Genomic DNA, 6,638 nt, shown 5'->3' with positions numbered 1-6,638 from the left:
TTTTTGTTCCCACACATTATAATTTGAAAGCATCATCATTTTCTTACTTCTCCCTTGCTGCAAAGGAATTGCCACTGCAATGCCACTCTTATCTTTCACATCCTTTTCTCAAAAAGAACTTGCTAGTGAGTTAGGTAAACATGAGCATATCAGTTTTGTCCCTTTTTTTGTTTGTTAGTTTAAATGTACATTTGTTACAGCTTACTAGATTCTTGGCTGTTAGGGATGAGGCTCATTTTTGGTTCATTCTGAATCTTACAGTACAGTCTGGGGGTGTGGTGTTTGAATACTACCATAGCATAAATAATAATTATGTTGTTCAGTAAGTTTCTGCAGTGTTTCTGCAGAGAAAAATGCTTATGTCACCTCTTTGCTAGGTAGCTGGTTTGTGTGCTGGAGTAGTAACAGGAATAGTTGATGATAATTTTAATTTTTGTTTGAGAAAGCATGGCTGTTGGGGAAATACTACAAATACATAATGGAACTTTTAAAAAACCCAGTAACCATAATTTTCTACAAGCAGCAGCATAAGCTCCAGACTGCTCCATGTGTTTTTCCAAAATGAGTATTTATTTCTAAACAAATCTTTCTATCTTACATACCTTTAAATCGTTAATGATCATATTAACTTTTTATTGTGTATTTTGCATTTTGATTTTGTGTATCCCTTCATTTTACTATCTGATGCACCTTCCAGAGTACAATGCTGCAATGTTTGGACTTATTTAAACTTCAGACAAAAAATGTTCTTGAAGTCCTCCTGTCTTTGCACTCGGTGCCTATTTTTTTAAATGGCTGTGCAGTAGCAGACTGTTCTTCTGGCGTGAAAGGTTTGATAGTGATTCAGAAACAGTAACAGACTGAAATAGCCCAAAGTGAGAACAGAGTTTTAAGGTCACTGCAAAGCTAGGGCAGAAGGAGAAATGTGAGGAATTTCCAATTTGATAATTCCTTTGAAAGTGTTGTCCCTAAAAATAAGGGTTCTTCACTCAGTGTGCAAGACCCAGTCAACACATTGAGTCCAGATATTTGTCTTTATTTCAATTCTGCAGAATAGTGTGCTAGGCATCTAACACAGCCAGCACACCTGTTAGGACACGCATAGGGTCTTCTTGTACAAAAAAGTGACAAAGAAAGAACACATCAAAGTAGATGATTGTTCACTTGTAATTATATAACAAAACCTCATTTCCACATGTCCTAATTTCTGTCTGGCTCATTATACTAAGGTGGTCTTATGTTTATGCATCAAATCTACTCCTAGACTTATGATTTCTAGTATTAAAATTATCTAAGGTAACTAGACATTATACCTTCATCCTGTCAGCTACCACTAGGTTACTGATCAACTTTCTGTTCTGTTGGAACTCCACTTGGAACAATGGCTAACTTCAAGACTGGATTAATTATGTTTATGGACTTTTTGTTTTAGGACTTCCTATTCCCATTGCTATGGTTTTGGAGCAGGCCATCATGGTCACCCAATTTTGTGGATTTTTAACTTGTTTCAATATCAAAAGGATTAAAAAAAAATTGGAGGTGGTTTTGGTTGTTTTGGTTGTGGTGGTTTTTGGTTTTTTTTTGGTCATGTGTCTAATTAAACTGAAATCTTGATAGGTAGAGGACTATGTTTTTCATAGCCTGGTGAGCGTGACTCTGCAGCAAGCATGACCCTATAAGGCTGTTTCAGACAAAGGGCACACAATATGACCTGTTCTTTGTATTCTTATATTCTGAACCGTCATAGCACAGATCCAAAAAGGAACAGCGTGCTCTTCAGGGCTACTCACGGTCCTGGTGCACCACAGTAATCTGATATCTGTGGTGACCTGGAAAGAAACTGTAGGAGCAAGAGGAACAGCAGCACTGCAGCAGGGGAGAGAGGACTGGTGGGAAATGATGATAACCTGTGAATTGCTTTCCAGTAAATCTCCCTTTGGCTGAGAGTAGGAGGACTTCATTTAAAACTAGAGATACTGACAGCTGCTTTTATATAGGAGAGCATCTTTTTTTTTTTTTTTTTTTTTGGCAAAGAACACCTTTTCAAGTAATTTTCACTTTGCTTTTGAGTACAGAGCACCAATGCGATGGTGAAGAATGAGGTGGTACTTAAACAGGAAGTGTGGTACAAAATACTTTTAGAATTGAACGTGATATGTCTGCTGTCATTGCTGCAAAACCCTGCCTGAACACATGCTGTTATTTCATTTGTGTTAGCAGAAGCTGAAGGACTATTCAAAGAATTCCTAATACTGGTTTTCTCTTTGCAAGGGTGCTCACATGGCCCATCCTTGGCAAAATAGCTTGAATGGCAACAGCTGTTAAGATAGGAGTGTGAGTTAAAGTATCTAAATCTGAGTGCAATAGGCTACAGCTGATAATATTAAAGGGATGACGACCATCAGCCAGATTAAACAGTAACCAAGGAGTTACAGTGTGAGTTTTGAACAAGGGAGGTGCCAATTTGGAAAGAAATGGAAGGGACAAGTGAAACTTTGGAGCAGTAAGAAGAACAGTGGGAACAGAGCAAGCAGGTAAAACTGGAGGAGTTGGGTTTGATGCTGTTCTATGTTCACCCACTGGCATCAAAACCTCTGTCTGGTCCAGGCAGAGCATCCTCCCTGGCTGACTCTGCCAGCAGCCTGCATCCAGCTCGGGCAGTGACAGTGCAGGGTGCAACAGGTAGGGACTCACAACTGGGTGTGCGTATGTGACCTTGTGTGGTGCTTTCTCCCTACTGTGTGCATTAGCAGGCTCTAAGGTGCAGCACAGGTACACATTAAGCACCCACATCTCCTGCAGAAGGTATGTGTTAGAGGGGGACTGTGTGCATAACCACAGGTGGTTGGGTGCACAACTTCGTGTGCATGGTTAGAACTTTGGGGGATTAATGAAGAAAGGTAACTTAGAAATTTGTCAGGTGTTTATTAGTATTTTGGCTATTAACTGTGTCTTCTCTGCTGTATTGCTGTTACTGAACCTGAATGTATATTTCACTGATTGCCAGTTAATTATATGCTGTTAGTGAATCAATAAGCCAGTTTGATTGTGATTCAGTTCAAACTAAGTGAACTGTGCAGTTTTTCCCTGTCACACCATTAGGTTGTAACTGTAAAAATTACGTGATGTGTAATGTCATTATGAGTTAGGTAAGTTGTCTGCCAGTGGGAGGAGAGAACTGTTGACAATGTTAAGATAATCTCACTATTAATATAGTGGGATAGGACCATTTTGTGAAGATTTTGGGGCAAAACAGTGACTGATTCTAGAATTCTGTGAGCTCTGATGATATCACTAAACTCAAGTTCTCACGTTCTAACAGCAAGCATGCTGTTAGAACATGCTGAGACTATACTGGTCAGAGATGCTATAGTGACTAATTTTGCTCCTATGCTGGTCATCACTAGTTCCCTACTGGAATACACTGACTGCCTCAGGGCTGTCTTCCTAACAAAAAATGGCTTCCAAACACTGTTCTCAAAATTATTCTGGTTTGAACAAACACTCTGAATTTTGATGTTAAGCCCCCATATTGATTAAGGAATGAATTAATTCTTGAGTAACTTGTTCTGACCTCATAACTGACTACTTTGTGCAGGAGTTTTGGACAAGATAACTTCGTGAGGTCCCTTCCAACCTGAACTTTCCTATGATCCTATATCTTGACATGCAGTTTTGCTAGTACAGGGAATACGTGGTGATATTTTGGCTATCTTGCTGTGCCCACAGCAATATTTGAGTGTGGTCACACCAGTTCTCAAAGCAATAGCTCTGCTTCCATAGGTAAAATCCAGCTGCCTTTGGTTGCATAACTGCTTAAATGTTTCTGCCTTTCTTATAAATACAAGGTAATGGTACTCTAGAGATGACTTTTTCTACCTGCCTTAGAGGTCCTGAGGCATGATTTGCCTGTGCACTCTGTTTTGTTAGAGGCTGGAGATGACTAAGTCAGACATGATTAAAGACATTAGTTTTAAATCAATTGATAGCCCATGGAAGACATGAAGAAGGGAAGAAAGATGAAGTTCCTGATTTTATTTCTATTTGGTTAGGATGTTTCATCAATGACTCAAGAAGATCACAAACACAAGACTGGAAAGGACCAAATTTGGTCCCTTGCTTTGTGATCAAAGATAGTTTCTTTTTATAGGCCTACATTATGCCTATAAAAAAATTAAATCAAAGCCTCACTGCTTAGGTGAGTCTTCTAATTTTCAGCTTAAATTTATTAATAGGAAGTTTATGCCTATCTGCTCTTGCGTGCTTATGTTATCTTTTAGCTTAGTTTTAACATTGCCTGTATTCATAGAGAGCAGTCAAGAAATTTATGGTAAAATTTCAATTCAGTTCCAGTTTTGGTTCAGCTGCAGCTGCAAGTATCTTTGACTGTGTTTCAAGCCCGTAATGATTTGGCAAGTGGTTTAATAACCCAAAAGCAGTTTGGTAAAACCTGAACCACTTTGAGCTTCGTGACATCAGAAGATACAATCCTTAAAACTGGAGAAATTGTAGAACCCATACCTGCAGCATGGATTTTTACAACTAACTGGTTTGAGCCAGTTCCTCTGGGTTGGAATCTGAGTGCATCCTAGCACTCTGCCTCAATGTTTTTCCCACTCTCTGGGCTTCCCATAGCATTTAAGGAATTGGAAAGCAGTACTGCTGCTGTGACAGGGAGGGTTAAGCCATCCTAAATTCCTCACCACTACAAGGAAACTAGCTTTTGCAACCAGCAGACCACTGTTACAGAGGTGTGTAAACGCATGCATGTACGGTACTGCAGTAAGATTGGTGCAGAGAAGACAAGTGGGACTGTCTTGGTGCAGTTAGAGCACTGCTGTCTGCAGCAGCGCGTAGTTCTCAGGACAAGAAGGACATGGGCCTGTTGGAGAGGGGCCAGAGGAGGGCCACAAAGATGATCAGAGGGCTGGAGCACCTCTCCTATGAAGACAGGCTGAGAGAGTTGGAGGTGTGCAGCCTGGAGAAGAGAAAGCTCTGGGATGACCTTATAGTGGCCTTCCAGTATCTGAAGGGGATGTACAGGAAAGCTGGAGAGGGACTTGTAGTGATGGGCATGTAGTGATAGGACAAGGGGTAATGGCTTCAAGCTGGAGAGTGTTGATTTAGATTAGATATCAGGAAGAAATTTTTCACTATGATGGTGGTAAGACAGTGGAATAGGTTGCCCAGAGAAGTTGTGGATGCCCCATCCCTGGAGGTGTTCAAGGCCAGGCTGGATGGGGCTTTGAGCAACCTGGTCTAGTGGGAGGTGTCCCTGCCCATGGCAGGGGGGGTGGAACTAGATGACCTCTAAGGTCCCTCTCAGCCCAAACCATTCTATGATTAGGGCAGGGAAGGTCTGTGAGGAGCTGTTTCTTTGAATTCAACTTAGGGAGGTGCAAAAAAAAAAAAAAAAATCTTTTTACTGGTCAGGTATGCACCAGTAACTGCAAAATGGATGCAGAGAGATCCTCACAGGGTCATGGAGCGGACTGAGAGTTCATTCTCCCCATATGAGCTGCTTGGGGAGAGAAAGGAAGACACGTTATGCTGCCTGGAACAGTTCTTGTAGGTGAAACAGCTGAATGCCGGTTTTCACTAAGACCATTCCTTAAAATTGGTAACTGAAAATACAGCCCAGGTTAAAAAAAAAAATAATCCAGCTGCATTTTGAGAAGAAAAGAAGTTTTAACTGATTGGGAATTCAGGTTTGGTTTGAGATCTGTTCTCTAAACACACTAATTTTTTGTCCTGTATCAGTAGGCTAACTAAGCTAGTGATTTTAAGGGTATGTTATGTGGTCTTTTGTTAGCATATACAAGATTGATCTGTGTATACTCCATGCCAGTCAGACATCACCACTATTGGGTATCCAGTGTGCAGCTGTTTTGTGTCCATATCCTGAGAGCACTTTATACTCTTACATTTTTTATCCCTAATTCTCAGTGTCAAATAACTCTCTTCACGTGATCCACATTTCCACTGGAGTGCACTTCTTATAAAGCCAAGACATTTAATGAAAATATTAATAAGACTGTTGCTTACATGCATCCATGAGGAGTTCCTCTGTTAGCCCAGTTTGCCATATAGTCCTTTTAGCACAATCTTTATTATTTCTCTTTGGATAGTTCATTATCAATCTTACAATACATTCACATCTTCTCCTTCTTATAATTTCTGATGTGATACTGAAACAAATGCTTCAACGTCACCTAGGTTTATTTAGTCAAGTATTTGATCAAGTACATTTCCTCTGCTCTGGGTAGTTTATCTTACACAAGATAAGTGACTGGGTTAGTAAGTCACTTTGTATTTTTGTCTGCTTTTTATTTCATTTGTTTTCAACATAGATTTTGAATGATATGTGTATAGCAGAGAAATTCATTTTTAAATTTCATTTAACTAAGCAAATAAGACATAAGGAATCCCAAAATAATTTATTTGTACAACTTCTTTTAGATACCAAAAGAAATAAGCTTATCTGAGTATGGAAGAGATTAATGTGAAAAAAAAAAAAAAAGAGGTATGATCTAAAAACAAGCAGACCACAGGGAAAGACTGGGTCAGCCAAAAGTGCCAGACATTTATTTATTTAATCACTTAGCAAAGTTGGGGGGGGGGGGGGGGAAAAAACATTT

Source organism: Charadrius vociferus, unplaced genomic scaffold, assembly GCF_000708025.1.
Source record: "Charadrius vociferus isolate BGI_N301 unplaced genomic scaffold, ASM70802v2 scaffold39, whole genome shotgun sequence".
Taxonomy (NCBI): domain Eukaryota; kingdom Metazoa; phylum Chordata; class Aves; order Charadriiformes; family Charadriidae; genus Charadrius; species Charadrius vociferus.
This window is presented reverse-complemented; position numbering follows the sequence as displayed.